At 33.0% G+C, this 17503-nt stretch overlaps 1 long non-coding RNA gene across 6 annotated transcripts; it reads left to right on the forward strand.

Annotated features, from left to right (window-relative positions):
- Positions 1–220: 220 nt before the first annotated feature.
- LOC143646146 (uncharacterized) lies at positions 221–12863 on the forward strand. Of its 6 annotated transcripts, none has more exons than XR_013157334.1 (5): positions 221–385; positions 2917–3003; positions 9576–9673; positions 9902–10017; positions 11731–12863. It is a non-coding gene; the product is annotated as an uncharacterized LOC143646146 (long non-coding RNA). The 6 variants fall into 6 exon arrangements; XR_013157336.1 differs by lacking the exon at positions 2917–3003 and having other exon boundaries at positions 9877–10033; positions 11731–12007; positions 12447–12863; XR_013157338.1 differs by lacking the exon at positions 9576–9673 and having other exon boundaries at positions 9877–10033.
- The last annotated feature ends 4640 nt before the right edge of the window (positions 12864–17503 follow it).

Genomic DNA, 17503 nt, shown 5'->3' on the forward strand with positions numbered 1-17503 from the left:
TCCTTCTCTCCAAGCTTCTGGTTTCAAACTGTTATCTTGGCATATCCAACCATCTTTTTCTGAGCTTTCTCCAAAATGCTCAACTCTGAAAGGGCTCCACCAAGCTATTTAAGACCCACCTTGAATGGCCAGGGTCACATCTCCATGGAAACAACTTAATAAAAAGCCCCCACCCACAATTGGGTGGGCCACATCTCCTTGGAAACAACATAATGAAAAGATCTGAACAAACAATAGGTCTGCCCTCAAGAAATGTGATGTGATGTTATTTAGCTGTAAAGGGAATGAAATCCTGAAGCAAGGGACAACATGGATAAACCTTGAGGATATTATGTTGAGTAAAATAAACCAGGCACAACAGTACAAATATTATACGATTTCACTGGTATTATTTAATTATGATAAGCAAACTCACAGCATTGACATTTAGGATACAGTTTACCAGGGAGTAGATTGGAGGAGAGAATGAAAAACTGATGCTCCACTTTGTATAGAATTTCTATTTAAGTTGATTGTAAAGGTTTGGAAAATGGATCGTGGTGATGGTAGCATATTATTATGACTATAATTAACAGCATTCAATTATATATGTAAATGTGGTTGAAAGGAGAAACTTGGCATCATGATTGCTACAGAATGAAAGTTAGAATATAAAACATTGGACTTTATAACATAGTAAACCCTGTTGCGGTCATTGGATTGGGGTTAATAGTACAAGTTAAGAATGCTCTTTCACGAATTATAGCAAAAGTATGATGCTAATACAGGTGTTAACAGTTGGGTGGTATATGGGAAAAATACACCTAATGTGAACTATGGACTGTAATTAATAGCATTATTTTAACATTCTTTTGTCAATTGTAACAAAGGTATCACACTAATGCTAAGTGTCAATAATAGGTGATTATACGAGAACATTGTATTTTTACATGACTTTTCTGTAAACATATAACATTTCTAATAAAGAAAAAAATAATTTTAAAAACCTGTAGCATTATGCTAAGTGAAAGAACCCAGACATAAAATACTACATGTTGTATGATTCTTCTTATATAGTCAATGTAAATAAATGTTTAAAACAGAAATAGATTTGTGGTTATGTAGTTGGGGAAGGATAAGGGATTGAGAGATGACTGCTAAGGGGTATGGGCTTTTCTTTTTTGGAATAATGAAAGTGTTCTAAAATTGATTGCCATGATGAATATTTCTGAATATACTAAAAGCCATTGATTGTATACTTCGGATGCACTGCCTGGTATGTGAATGCATCTCAATCAGTACTGCTTTTTAAAAAAATAAACCAATTAAAAAGTTAATTCTTAGAAGAGGATATTTTAGATTAAAAAAAATGCTGAAAAATTAAGATTCCCCAAGATCTTCACAACTTTAAGGAACAGTACAAATTGACAATGTAAGATGTAAGAGATATAGATAGATTCTGTTTGCTAGATTGAAAAACCCACAAAGTACAGTATGGCTCAAGGTGCAATATGACATATAGTAGGATTAAAAATGTTCTACTTGGGGTCAGTCAGGTTCCTGGGAATTGACAGAAGGTTGTGAATATTTGACATGGAAATCAAATCTAGATTTAATGATGATGACTTGAGATAAAGTTCCCCCTTTATTTTAAGTTCATAATTATATACTGAACATCCACTGTCAGTGATTTAGCTTTTAGTAATTATAAATGTAAGCTTCTTCCAATTATTTCTCTGAGTCATAAGTGCATACATGGTAAAATAATCATTTAAATTATATATAGCCTCATTCAACTTGGATTTATTGAAGAACTACCAAAAATCAGTCACTATACTCAAAAACAGGAATATACAGGAAAATATTTATGGCCAATGACTGCAATTTAAAAATTAATATCTAATGCATATTGAGAATTTAATTTATATCAGAACACCCTTAGGACTTTTTGCACATTTTGCACATTTTGCATATTTGCTACAACTGATCTTCTAGGTAAGTATTGCTCCCATTTTAATATTACAGATGAGGAAACTGCCATAGGTAAGAAAGTGTCATGCTCAAGTTCACAGAGCTAAAGATAAGGCCAGAATTTTTAGAACCAGCCATTTAATTCCAGAACCGATGTTTTAACCATTATATGATACTATCTCTCAATAAAATGGACTCAATTAAGATACGGATTTTTATCCTTTTGTGTGTTGAACCATAAATGCTTCTCAATTAAAATCCTAATATTATTGTTGAAACGAGTTACATTTCCCCTGATTTTGTCCTTGTTTTTCTACAGTTTTCCTTTACCATTCTGTAATATTCAAAATGTGTTCTGCAATAATCAGCCTAGGGCAATTAAGGGCCATCTCTGATACCCATCCCTTAAATCATGGCCACTTTGTTGTTAAGTCCCTTGGGTGAGCATTGAAATGATGTGAGACAAAGGCTGATCAGCAACTACAAAATTATAGTATCCTGCTGGGCATGTTTTAAGGGCTTTGTGGGTTAATTAAAACAAAGTTCATAATGGGTAAGAAAAGTCTAATGATTTTTTTATCTGATATCCCTTATTATTTATCTGAGTTCCAGAACAAGCCAGAGACGTTTCTCAGATAAAACATGTTTTGTTATCTTTTTATCAAGGAGTTACATAGTGCACCGAAGCCCTGGGCACCTGAGTTGTAAATAGTCCACCAGGGCTTGCACAGACTCCGCACCTCATACAGCCTAGTATTTTGCAATGAGAGTAGAATGGAATCCAACTGATCATAAAGGCCAGGTGACAAATTTGTTTGAATTGCAGCCTGTTCCATTTCAATAATCTTCTCTTATTTTGGATCCCTTTCAAAGTTTTACATAGGTCAGAATCATGTGACCAAATATTGTAAACATTCCCATCAAAGTCAGGGAGAAACACAAATTATGCCTCTTCCATCATGGCAGGCAGTCATGGTGATTAGATGACCTCCTATGTTTATCAGCTCTCATATGCAAGATGTCATTTATAAAGTGGATTTCAGTGATGTCCTGGTAAGACAACATCCCTCATTACAAAGGCATTGATAGTGATATAAACTTAAATGAGAAACTTAACCTGCGCTAATAATAACTTCTTGTGTTCTTTGCATATTGAAATATAGGAAAGAGAAGTTCCAAATCAATAGTTACATATCAAGGGCCAGAAGCTATAAATTTGCCTCAGTAAAGAGATAACAAATGGAAATCCCCTAAGACAAGACTGTTGCTAAGTTTCAGTTCACGACTTTGGCTGAGAATTGAGAGACTTTAGATCATTATTCTCTCCAGTGTTTTGTTATGTCTTTATGTCAGGTGTTGCACAGTGACAGTCACATTGATTCTGTCAACATTATCGTCCATGAATTTATCATGGGACAGGTGAAAGCAAAAAAGGGAAGTTTTTGCTTGGGGTGTATTATGTCTTTGTAAATAAAGCTAATGAATACATAAGATAGAATACATTCTGAATATAAGCTAGATAAAATTTTCTATGCATCAAAGGATAATGAAGATCCATAGATGGCTTGCATTCTAATCAAGTCATTTGCCACCGAAAAGTGGTTTTTAAACAGTGCTAAAATTGTTGGCCCAAACTTTTATTTCTGCCCATAGTTACAAACTTGCTGATGATTTTCATTAACAAAGACACCTAACAATGCTGTAGGACTGAGAAAATAATTGAATTCTTGTCAATGCTGAAATGTACCAGCAGCAATTTCCCCCATTAAGTCCAGCATAAAACCTTTCAATGAAAGGTTGAACCTTTCAATCTACACTGAAAGTCAGTGTAAACCAGAGAAGCATAGACAAGGAGAGAGACAGATCGCTATGTACTGTGAGGTAGAGATGCAAGTCAAGGAACACTAAGGATTGTGGCCAGTCAGCACCAGAATGCTATAGATTTCAGGAAGAAGGCAAGGTTTTGCCAACTCCCTGATTTGGGAATTCTAGCCTCCAGAGCCACAAGACCATAAATCCTTATTTTTAAGTCAACCAATGTGTGGCATCTGTCATGCCAGCTTTAGAAGACTAAGTACTGATTTGTACAAGTAAGATACAAAGAGTGAAAAAGCTAGACCTAGATGCAGTGTCCTAGATTCATTTATGCTGTTCTAGCAGGTTTCTCTTGCACTGTTCCCTCACATGCTGCACAATCTTGAGTGTGGCAGTTAGCACCAACTCACTTTCAAGCCACAGAGGGTATAGCTACCTTGTAGATCATATAGTTTCCTTAGTCTCAAACTGCCAAAAAAATTGCTATGAAAGAAGTATTGCTTGGCCTTCGTCTATCCATATGGGATGGTGAAACTTCAAGCAGGAATACATTTATTAAGGTTTTTATTAATTTTCATTTATAACGATAGAAAACATCCCCCAGTTGTTTGAACGTCACGTTCACTGTCAATTTTCTTTTAGCTTAGACATCACCTGGGAAGCTGAAAAAGTTGACCTACTGGAGAGAAATTTCAAGCACTTTTCTCAGTATATTGACAATATTTAACATGACATGGTGTTCTAATATACATTTCTTGAACTTCTATATGCATGATAAGTAAACATAATGTCCCAGAGTCTCTGCAACAATACAATTTGTACTAGTATCAGGATGGTCCATCAAGTAACTACCTCTGGGTTATTGATATCTTTCCTAGATAAATGGCTGGAACAATACTCAATAGCCATATGTCCTTCACCATATCTATGTGAAATATAAGTTTCAGTTTAAGAAAACAAGCAAAATATTGTTTGTTCCACCCACATACTGTGCTAGGGAATGCAGGTCTTTTAATTAAGAAAAGTTACCCCACTCCAAAATTCCTTCCCTAATAGGAAATATTATTGATTGAAATCTTCTATTTATGAAAATGTGCACATTTTTATCCTTACCTATGAAATATTTATAGATGACACAATGTATCTATATCAATAAGTCTATTTTTAAGTCTATATCTATCTATATTTACGTCTTTCTCTATAGCTTTTTTTATCTGTATCTATATAATCTACATCTGTATCTGTCCATGTCTATTTCAACTGTATCTATATCTATGTCTGTATCATCCATATCTATAGCTATGGCTATGTCTTTATCATCTATGTAAAACTTAAATACATAAAATGGAAAACTTGATCCATTTTAAACCACAGGTATGTATGAAAAGTAAAACGTAGGTTTTAAAGGTCAAGGAACAGCCATCTGCTTAACAACATGGCCATCTGCATGAGATAATTTAAGGCAAGTTAAAAGCACAATCGGTCCTAACTGTGACCCAGAAAGCTGCTTCATGTGTTAGGCTTCATCTGAATTCAAGAGGGATAGATCATGTGTGTATTAATATCATCTATTTTTATTTCTAAATCAATTTATATTTGTCTGGTTAATTAGAGATGTTTCCCAGTTTCTCATAATTAAATTATGATGAAGAGGCATTAAAGTTAATGAAAAAATCACATCCATTTATACAATCACTGTGTTTAAAAAAATGATACTCTACTATATACATTATATATTTTCTTTATGTAGTTACTATATTTTATTTTCTATTTTAAGAAGTAAATTATTATTAAAATGCATTATTATTAAAAATGCATTCATAAGGAAAATTAAATTTGTTGGCCAGCCAAATAACAGCATGTAAACCTCATATTTATTCCCTCACAACACAACATCTGAGACCAAACAACTATATAAACTCTTAGAAATCACAAAGCATATATAAACCCTATTTATTTGTGAGTAAAAAAAAGTGAAGTTACCTTTTTTCTGAAATTAAATAATATTTTATATCATTTTTGTGCCTTATTTTTATACTAAAATTATCTTATATATTTTGCCAAATGTATGAATATTACCGAATTACTTTAAAAAAATGCTATATAATATACATGGCATTAAATTTTTACCTCCCATTATTAATCTTTCGTTTACTTTTTTTCATTGTTTTCAAAGCTATATATTAGTAAGAAAATTTGCAGAGATTTTTCTGCCTAGTCAAAGACACCAATTACATACACCTATCAACCATGTTTAATGTATTGGGAGTTTCTCTTATGCATTTTTTTGAATAATTTCTCTATTAAGGTGATTAGCTCTTTGTGTATCAGATTTATTGCAGATATTTTGGCAATTTATCATTTTTTTTTCCCATCATAATTATTGATCTGTGGAAGACATTGCCATTCAAAAGTCTATGTGTGTGTCAAATTTAAAGATTTATTTTTATGTAAAGATATGTATCAATCTTGCCCTTTATAATTTATGGGTTTTCTTTCAATGTTACAGAAGTTTTATCCCACCTTCCTATTCCAGGTTAAGAAAAAGATATCACATTTTTTAACAACATATTTAAGATTTTTCTAGTACTAATACTTAAATATTTGATTCATATGGCATTTACTTTGCTATAACCAACATGTTTAGGATAAACTCTTCAAATTGATGGCTACTTAGTATTAATGATATCATTTATTGAACAATTTTGGATTTGTCCATTAATTTGAATGGATGATTATAATTTTTAATATATTCGTATTTGTATGAACATCTATTTTCTATACTCTGATGTGCTTTTGTTCAATCTATTTCTAATGATATTTCAGGTGTTTTAATTATTATAGTTTTATAAAATGTTTTACTATCTGGCATATAGGGATAGTATTGTTTTTCATACTTCTTCCTCTTGTATTCTTTATTTCCAACTTTACCTGGCTATTCTAACATGCTTATTCTCTAACCAAGATTTAAAATCATTTTGTCAAATCCTCTATGCATAAATAAATTTCACTGGTGTTTTTAATAGCTAGATTTGAAATTAAAACATCATTCTAAAACACCTTTAAAATGTTGAGATTTCTCGATCAAAAGTAAGGTGCACCTTCCATTTGTCTTTCTAATTTAATATCATTTAATAGATTTAATTGAATTTTCAATTAAAACATTATACATTTCCTGTGCATTTACTAAATATATCTATAGTGTTTAACTATTTTTTATTTCCTAAAAATATCATTTTTTTCCTTTATATTGTTTCATATAATTATTTATTTAATGTAGAATATTGTTTTTAGGGGATGTTTTAGTCTCATAATTAATAAGCAGATAATTTTATGCTTGCTATTAGTACAGAAGGGAAAAGTTGGTTTTCAAACAATAATATCACATTCTCTAAAGTGTTATTCAATAGCAATAAATGCTAAGCACTAAGTCTGCATTGGATGCGATACTAGGTGCTGGAGGTGATGTGAACAAGAAAAATAAGCTCCTTCTTGTCATGAAGCTAGCATTCTAAAGGGGAAGTTAAACAAGTAGAAATTAGAAGGAAACACAATCTAAGAAGCAATGAATGATTTTAATGTTAAATAGGGACAAATGGCCTCTTTAAAATATTAAGAACTAAAGCCTAAGAATAGGCAATATGTTTCTCTTTTCTTGAATCTTCCATTATGTTACTCAATTAAGTATAGCCAAATATATTAATCTGTTAAGATCAATCTTTGTGGTTTAAGAAATCTTTTAAGATACCAAGGTATTCAACTAAATCCAATTTTATTTTCTAACCAGGATTTTACAGTTTCTTTTATTTTTTGCTCGTTTGATTTGTTACTGTCATTTAAAAAAAAATTACCTTTAAGGTTTTATTCCATCTGGAGCTAATCTTTATACATGTGTGCACCTAATATATGCCCCATGCATATATATGGTTCTAATTCCATACAAATAACAAACAAAAAAAAAGAAATTTGAAGCAGTCTTTTTAATGAAAAGGTGTTAAAAATCAGAATCATTTGGGAATGCATAGGTATGATTTTATCAATTTTTCCATTATTACCAATATATTTGATGAACAAATATAGAGGCATATTGTAAATGACAGTCTCAAGGGTCTTCAGAAAAAAATGTCTGACAAAGCATATTTATAACCTAGAAAGAACACTTCCCACATGATTGACTTATAAATAATGCTAGGTCATGCATGTAATTACAAACTTACTTGAGTATCAGATACCTTTTATGTGCATAGAATTTTAGGAAAACAATTGCTTCTACTTATAGCAAAAGCTAGTTCAGCATGTTAAGATGTTTTGGTTTCTTTTTTTTTTTTTTTCTTTTCCTTAACTGATGTACATTTTTTCTCTCCTCAGCTGAACCTAATGAAAATAAAAATCAGAGGTTTGATGCATTTTCTGTGACCATATTCATTAATTTCATAAACAGGAGTGGGAGAAGATCAAAACACTTTCTGCCTTACATTCTGTTCTAAAATCCAAATAATATAAAACTGATATATTGCCAAAGTATGTTAAAGTAAATAAGAAAAAGTTGCCATTATTAAGCTAAATCCTTCTTTGTACTAACACAGTATTTTTAAAGAAGATACCCTAGTTCTCTTAATATTTAGGTAACATTCTGAGAAATTTAGAATTGACAGGGAGCATTTAAAAAATTACTATTATAGGACCTGTCCTCTGAGGTTATGTTTTAATTAGTCTGTTATGAAGGCTGGCATGTGGGTATTTCTAAGAGCTACCAATACACGCAGGCCAGAAGGAGAACAAGTGTTCCAACATATCTTCCATTGTTCTGACTTAATTTAGGAAGTCATTAATTTCCTTAGGACTCTAGGGTATTATAGTCAGCTGTAGATTATCTAAAAAGTCATGCCTAATCTCTGACAATGAACAAGTGAAAGATTAATTGTCTTTGGATTTTGAATATGAGATTCATCTTCAAAGACAGACATATTAGAAGCACTGTATAAAAAGCAACAATATGTTCCATTTGACTTCCTTTCCTTATTTAGCCCTACTGTACACAGTTTGAAGCATACTTTGATGATGAAGAGAGAAAAGAAGCCATAAATTATCCATAAAAATGTTATCAGGGACAAGCTCTATTTAGTGTATTTACTACCTGATGAGTGCCACTTCCTTTCTCATTCTCTGTAAAATAAAAAGTCTGGGAGAAGAATCACAGGTCTGCCCTTGTAAACACAAATGCCCTTGTAAATACCAAATGTAAACACATATAAAGTAACAAATCATATGGATAGTTGCTTACACAAATAAGTATAGAGAAAACAGTTCCTAAGTGCAGAGTGAACACACCCCATAACCTCCACCTGTGAAAAGAAAAATAATATTTCAGGCACCCCAAAACTAGCTCTCAATGTAGGATCTGTTCACAAACCTTTCATAAGGTTACCACCATGGCTTAGATTTGCCTGATGTGGAATTCATATAAATTAAATAATCCAATGTTTATTGTTTTGCATCAGAAATATTTGTCAAGAACAAATGTTGCATGTAGGATTAGTTTGTTCATATAATCCTATTTAGTATTAAATTGTTTGCATATTCCAGGAAGGTTTTATCCATTCTACTTTTCATAGGCATTTATTTCTCCATGTTTGGATACTACAAATACTGCTTTTATGAGTATTTCTGTAGAATATATATTGGTAATTTCTGCATGTGTTTGCATATATTCCTATAACTAGGTATATCTAAGAATAGGATTGCTGAGTTGTAGGATATGCACGTGTATATTTCAGTCACGTTGTTCAACTACTTTTCTATCAAATAAGGTGTCGTACTTTCAATTACTCCTCACCAACATTTCATATCATCAGTTCCTCTCTCCAAGAAACCTCCCATTCTGGTCATTGTGGAGTGACATGTCATGGTAAGTTTTATTTTCTTTTTCATATTTTCATTGACATTTTAGCTATCCTTGTTTCAAGAAATGCCATTTCAAATCTCTTGGTTATTTTTCTAATTCATTTGAATACCTTCTGCATATATTCTTGATACAATATGGTTATGAATCCTTTGTCAATATGTATAAGCACACACCATTTTATTGCACTTTGCTTTATTGCATTTCAGATATTTTGTTTTTTACAACCTTCAGCAACCACTTGTGTTGACAATCCATCAGCAGTCATCAACATCAAGAAAGACCCTTCACCAGAAAAAAGTTCTCAACTCATTGAAGTAAAGATGGTGGTTGGCAATTTTGGCTATAAGGTATTTTTAAATTGAGGTCAGTATATATATATATTTTAGAAATAAAAATATTATATAATATCACACACTTAATGGACTACAGTGTAGTATAAACATAGCTTTTATATGCACTGGGAAACCAAAAAATTCATGTGGCAAAATCCACAATATCTCTGATGTATGCTTATTTCCAAATATCTTCTCCCACTCTTCATGTTTCATTTATAATTTGCTAATAATAATACTTCATGAACAGAAGCTCTTAACTGTAATATAATCCAATCAACCCTTTCCTTTTGGTATTCTGTTTAAGAAATCTCTAAATCCCATGTTCCATGAAAATAGTTTATTGTGTTATCTTCTATACCATTTCTAGTTTTCATTTTTCAAAGTTTTTTTCAAAATTTGATCCATGATCTACAAGATTCGTTTTTGTGGTTATTTTTTTTCTTCGCACCATGGTATGTAAAGACTCTTTTCCATCATGTGAGTATACGATTGCCCTAGAAATATTTATTGATGAGCCTAAATATGAATTTAATTATCTGCTATTTATTCTACGCTTTTCTCTCTCTGTCTGTCTTTGAGCAATGCCCACTCTCTTAATTACTCTCAATTTAGAACTCTTGATATGTGGCAATGTATATTCTCCAATTTTGTTCTTTTTCTTTAAAGCCTTACCTGAGATTTACGCTGTGCCTTATGGCCATGCCCTCTCTACAAGATTGTGAAACCCTGGAAGCAGATATTAAATGGATATTTATTAGACTAATATAATTTAATTGTAAGAATATAGGACCTAAGCACTATTAAATTCATACTTACAGCCTCCAGCAATATGTCAATAACCTCTGAAGCACTAGTTGAGTCAAATGATGCATTTTTTCTTTAATTACAACTTATAAAAGTATACTAAAAATAATTTTCTTTGATACCTGATACATCAGAAATTTCATTTTTGAATATTAAAAGAAATATTTAATTTTGTTCTTCCAAAACATCCTAAATCTACTAGAAATTTGTATTGAAATTATAAATCCATAGATGTGTTAACTTGTCCACTCCTGCAATCTCCAATGGTTAGAGTAGATTGAGATACATAATAGGTGATCAATAAACAATAGCTTAATAAATGAATACGCATATACCAAAAATGTTTAATTATATATTTTCATTTAGACCCTTAAATGCAAAAGAAATAATCAAACAAAAATGACAACAAATTTGCTGATTTATTCTATATATGAACCAGTGCTATTTAATGACAAGAATACCCAAAGTGCATGATTCTTATCATGTAATATAGAGAGTGTACATGAGTGAATGGCTGCTCTTCAGACATACACAAGCATGAATCAAACTTTTCTTATGTTAAATCCAATCTTCTAGTGACAACGAGGAACAGAAGGCAGAAACTAAGATTTTTACTTATGTCAGCATTAGGAAATGAGGAGAAGATCCTAGCTTCTGAGTTATGAGAAAAAACAAAGCACTCAACTCATTTCTGTAACCTTAGACTAGGATTGTATTTTTCAATCCCTTTTGTGTTTAAAAGTTGAGCATAGATTGTATACACTGGTGGTAAAATAGCCCATAAAAAGTCCATGTTTTAATCACTGGAAGGTATGAATGTTACCTTATATGGTGAAAGGAACTTTGCAGATGCACTTAAGGTTATGGAAGTTAATTATCCTGGATTATTTAGGATTATTGTGAATTTTTCTCCACTACCAGGTGTGTCCAGTGTAATCATAAGTCTTCCGAAGCAGAGACGTTTCTCCAGCTGGAGGGTGGAGTGATCAGAGAGGAGAAAGACTTGACTCACAGTGGCTAGCTTTGAAGATGAGTCAGGGACTACAGGCAGCCTCTAGAAACTGAGAATGAACCCTGCTGGATAGCCAGCAAAGATTCAGAGATCTCAGACCTATAACTGAATGGAATGGAACTCTGCCAACTGCATGGATATTTATGGAAGCAGATTCTTCCCCAGAGTCACCAGAAAAAAGCCAAGGCCAGCTGACACTTTGATTTCAATCTTGAGAGAACTGAACAGAGAAACCAGTAATGCTCATCTAGACTTAGGACCTATGCAACTTCTAGATAACATATTTGTATTGCTTTAAGTTTCTGAAAGCAACATGGGAATTTTTACAGGTGCAATGGAAAATTAATAATAGCTACCCCAAGTTAAGTTTTATCATTATCTCAGCAATTCTTTAAGGAATTAAGGGTCTTCACTCTCAATTCTGTGAATTTAATTCCTCATTCCCCCCTATTTTATCTGATTCTGAGGGTGTTATGCTCCATAATTGCCACAATTCTAAGGCATGCCGGAAGAAGTGATGTAATTATTGGGCAAGGCCAGATCGGCAGGAATGGAAGATTATGCTCAGCAGCTCATTGTGCTATTTTTTCTGCCATCTCAAATTGCATCACCAATCTTGTTTCAGATGATGGTGTTATCCAGCTGCTGTTCGTATTTTGAGACACTTTTGGTGATCTTTGAAGACGCTACTGGATCTTACTGAAACACATCAACTTCTCCCTTCACATCCCATGTACTGCAAAGAATCTCAGTTTTCTGCTTAACCTGCTATGCAGCTCTGCAATCTATTATCTGACTCCCCCTACCATCTGCCCATTTTCTTCCTCAAAACACATCCACCAGAAAATCATTCTATGCTTTCAGAGTACCAAACTGTCTAAGGAATTAAGTGAATGATGTGCCTCCCATACTGCAAACAAAACACTGAGCAATGCTTCCCATTTTGGGGCTTTACAAAACCAAAATACTCCATTTACTTTCTTCAAGTACCTATTACAGCTCCATGGTATCAAAAATACTCAAATCGTGCTATTTTCTTTTTACTTCGTATATTAACAGGAAAGTATTACTTCGTATATTAACGGGAAAGTCTATGCCTAGAAAGTTTCTTCTTTAACTTCAAAGCGATTGAAAGAAATCTCTTTTATTCACTTAGAGATTTATATATTACATATATTATATATATATTTCACTGGCTCCATGACACACTTTTCACTCAAAATTTGAAATTGTACACATTAACGACAGGTGAAAATAGCATCTTCTACTTGAATTTATGCCTAAAACTAGTTTGCAAGAGGATTAGAAAACCCTGGATGTGGCTTTTTAGTGTTGTGGCAATATTGTTTTTCCTTGGGAAATATTCTCTCTCATGTGACTTGCACTTTCTGAATTTTCAAGAAGAGTTGTTCACATATGGAGCATTGGCCAATATCCTGAAATAGACTGGATAGTCTTTTTTACTGTTGGATAGGTTTCATCTAGACAGAGGTGATTGTTAAACATCTCAGCATGAATGTAATTTAGTCTTGTGTGGGGTATAGAAAATAAGAAACAGAGGACACTAAATCATTAATAATATAAAGTAGGCAACGAGAAAGCCAACCAGAAGAGCTACTTAAAGTTTGATAGGGGAAGAAAAGCAAAACTGTAGTAGAGAAACCAAGAAAAGTCAAGAATTTCTAGTGAGGAATGTCAAAAATAAGCTGTCTTTAACCTGACTATAATTTGACTGTTCTTTATGATCGTTTTAATGAGAATTTGAAATCAGTAATCATTTTATGCATTTTTAAATTTATATACAAAAATTTGATCGAATTCTAGAAGTTAATACTTCGAGAAAACAGAACTAATCTGCAAAATAAAATTAAAAAATCTATGCTTATAGACCTGACTTCTGAATACTGTATTTTATGAAAGTAAAATTGGCAGGTTAAGCAAGGAACATCAGCTTTAAGTTTCTAAAATATGTCATTTACTACAGGGAACAAAGTAACCCCAAAACATTTTAGATAAAAAATCTTTAATATAGTAAAATTGTTTAAATATGTCATTTATCCATTAAGCTGTCAGAAAACACTCCCACGCACAATGAAATGCCTGCTTTTTGACAGTTGGAGCTGTGTAGGAAGATCTTTGCACAGTAGAGACTAAAATAAATGCCCTGAAAATATGGTACTGAGTGCAATTTTAGTTAGAAAAAATATATTGTATTAATGTAAACAGGCTCCCAATTTAAAATTGATGTGAAAATTTCAACAATAGAAAACTCTTAAATGATTTATTTTTTAGTGAAGGAAAAAATCTCAATCAGGATTACATAACAGAAATATAGTGGGAATTATTGCAATTAAATAATTTCATAGTATAAAATTCAAATGTAAAGAGATGGATATGAATTGATCAATTGCTTGACAGGAAGATTATTTGATTTAGGAGAAAACATAAAATGTATTCTGGTATACAGAAACACATTTTATTGATAATAAAGTACAAATTGTTGTTTCACATGTAAATCACTCTGGTACAAATTTACAGGACAGCCATATTAGCAAAAAATTTTCATTATTTGAGATCAAGTATTATAGAAATATTTTGCCATTTTAAGTTATAGTTTCTATGACTCAAAACGCCAGTGATAACCAACAAGAATAGGATTGGCCTTGTCAACACCACCACAAAGTTGTCACTTATTTAGTTTGTACTGACATGTGTCTACTCTTCCCAAGAAGGATCGATGATCCCTGCCATAGTTTTACAAGGGAAATATGACTGTCATTTAACTGATTGTGGAACTTAAACCAAAATTGTTTAAAATATCTTCCCAAAGCCACCAAGATTAAAAAAAAGATGGCCATGATATTTGAGGCCAAATACTTCTCAGTCCATAACATATTGTCTTTCCATTAAAAGTATGCATATTTTCTAGTTATTTAATATTTTGTGTTAAGACGTGCTTATTCATTATTGGTGAGAATGTGTAATGTTGCAGCCACTGTGGAAGACAGTTTGGCAATACCTCAGAAAACTGAATACTGAATTTCCCTATGACATCATGATACCAATACTTGGTATATATCCAGAAGAGCTGACGGTAGTTATGTGAACAGACATTTGCACACCAATATTCATAGTGACATTATTCATGATTGCCCAAAGATGGAAACAATCCAAATGCCCAGCAACAGATGAGAGGATAAAGAAAATTTGGCATGTACATACAATAGAACATTATATAGCATATATTATGTTACTATATATAATATGATGTAATATAACATAATAATATAAAATAATAATATATTAGAAGTTTCAAGTTTGGTAAATTTTCTGTCCTTTCATAACTCATTGTTTGAAAAATTAACAAGTACTTTGTCATCATTAAATATGTTAACACTTCGGGATTGAACAAGTCAATCAAAAGTCCAGATTAACCCTAGAGTATGTTCCAGGAGAATGTTTGTCACACCCAATTGTCTGATGGTGGCCTGAAGGACTCAGTACTGCAGAATGTACCTGCATGTAGGCGTTTACAGACCACTCCTACAGCAGGCTGTGGAATATTAATAAACTCATGCTGTCTGGGGCAAAGGATTGCTGGTTTTCAGCATATAGTGCGGTGTCCAGTACTATGAAGAAACTTTCTGAGGGAAGAGGAGAGATTCAGAACACTGTAAATACGGGGATTCCTAGGCAACATGTGAATGCCCAAAATAAGAGACAGGAGCAGAAATGATCAGGGAGGACCCTATATTTTGACCTAGAGTTATTTTCAAAACTCCACTGTTTGGATAAGCCCTAATGGAGAGCACTCCTCCCTCAGCTCAACTTGCAAAAATGAGCAAAGGTCTTTTCACTTGCTCCTTTTTTTGTGCACTCCTGACATATAGGAAAGCTCTTTGATAACACTAGCTTTACAAAACTAAAAGAACAAATGCCTCAGAGTTTAAGTTCCCACAATAACACATTAATATATGAAAATGTCTAAGTTTCAAGAAAAGATTTGAAAACATACAAAGAAACAGGAATTGATGGTCTAGAGAAAGAAGAAAATTAAAGCATTAGAAACTACTAATGAGGAGAGAAGAGCTGGGACATATAAGATAAGGAGTTTAAAATAATGGTAAACACAAAAAATATAAATAAATAAATAAATAGAAATTATGAAAAGAAACCAAAAAGAAGTGAAGATTAAAGATATAGAAATGAAAAATTCCCTAGAAGGATTCAACAGTAGATTGGAGCTGGAAGGAGAAAGAACCAGTGAACTTGAAGACAAGACTATTGAAATTATCCATTTTGAGGAGGTGTAGAGAGAAGGAATGAATAATAGTGAACAGAGAATAAGGAAATTGTGGGATACCATTAAGGATAACAATGTAAGCATAATGGGAGACCGAACAGGAGAAGAGAGAAATGGAGAGAGAAAATGTAAAAGAAATAATGGTTGAAAACTTCCTAGATTTAACAAAACACATGAATATACACTTCAATGATGTTCAATAAACCCCAATCAGGGTAAACCATAATAGACCCATGTCAGAGCATATTATAAATAAATTGTCTAATGCCAAAGAGAGAATTTGGAATCCCACAAGAGAGAGAAGCAAAATGTTATGTACAAGGGACCCTCAATAAAATTGTCAATTTCTCATCAGAAACCATCAGGCAATAAGGCAGAGAAGTGTGTTTTGGTTTGCTAAAGTAAAGAATGCAATATATCAGAAAGATGGGTTTTTACAAAAGGAATGTATTACATTTCAAGTTACAACTCTAAGGCCATTAAATAAACAAATTAAGGCACCAAGAAGAGAATACCTTCTCAGAGGAAAGGCAGCAGGCATCCGAGGTTCCTCTGTTGAATGGGAAGGCACATGGCAGTATCTGCTGTCCTTCTCTCCTGGCTTTTGGTTCCAAATGGCTCTCTCAGCTCCTGAAGATCCTTTTTACTTCTTCCTTGGGAATTTTCTTTTGTAGCTTCTCTCCACTTTCTTTAATAAAAGGCTACAGGAAAAGATTAAGGCTACCTTAATTGGGTGGGGTGGTAGTTAGGTTCAGTTGTCAACTTGGCCAGGTGAACGTGACTAGTTCTGTTGCTGTGGACATGAGCCAATGGGACATGAACCTCATCTGTTGTTCATTACATCTGCAGTCGGCTAAGAGGCGTGCCTGCTGCAATGAATGATGTTTGAGTTAATTGGCTAGTACTTAAATGAGAGACTCAATGTAGCACAGTCCAAGCAGCTCAGCAAAGCATATCTCGGCACTCACAGCTCAGCCCAGGCCTTTGGAGATGCTGAAAAAAATCACCCTGGGGAAAGTTGTTGGAACCTAGAGGCATGGAGTAAAGTCAAGCAGAGACCATCCTGTGCCTTCCCATGTAAGAAAGAACCTCAGTGGAAAGTTAGCTGCCTTTCCTCTGAAGAACTAACAAAATAAATCCCTTTGATTAAAAGCCAATCCATCTCTGGTGTGTTGCATTTCGGCAGCTAGCAAACTACAACAGGTGGGTAATATCTCAATGGAAGCAATCTAATCAAAAGGTCCCACCCACAATAAGTCTGCATCTACAAGACTGGATTAAAAGATCATGACTTTTCTGGATTACATAACAATTTCCAGCCAGCACAAGATGCCATATTTAAAGTTCTGAAAGCAAAAGAAAACATGTCAATCAAGATT

Source organism: Tamandua tetradactyla, chromosome 9 (assembly GCF_023851605.1).
Source record: "Tamandua tetradactyla isolate mTamTet1 chromosome 9, mTamTet1.pri, whole genome shotgun sequence".
NCBI lineage: Eukaryota > Metazoa > Chordata > Mammalia > Pilosa > Myrmecophagidae > Tamandua > Tamandua tetradactyla.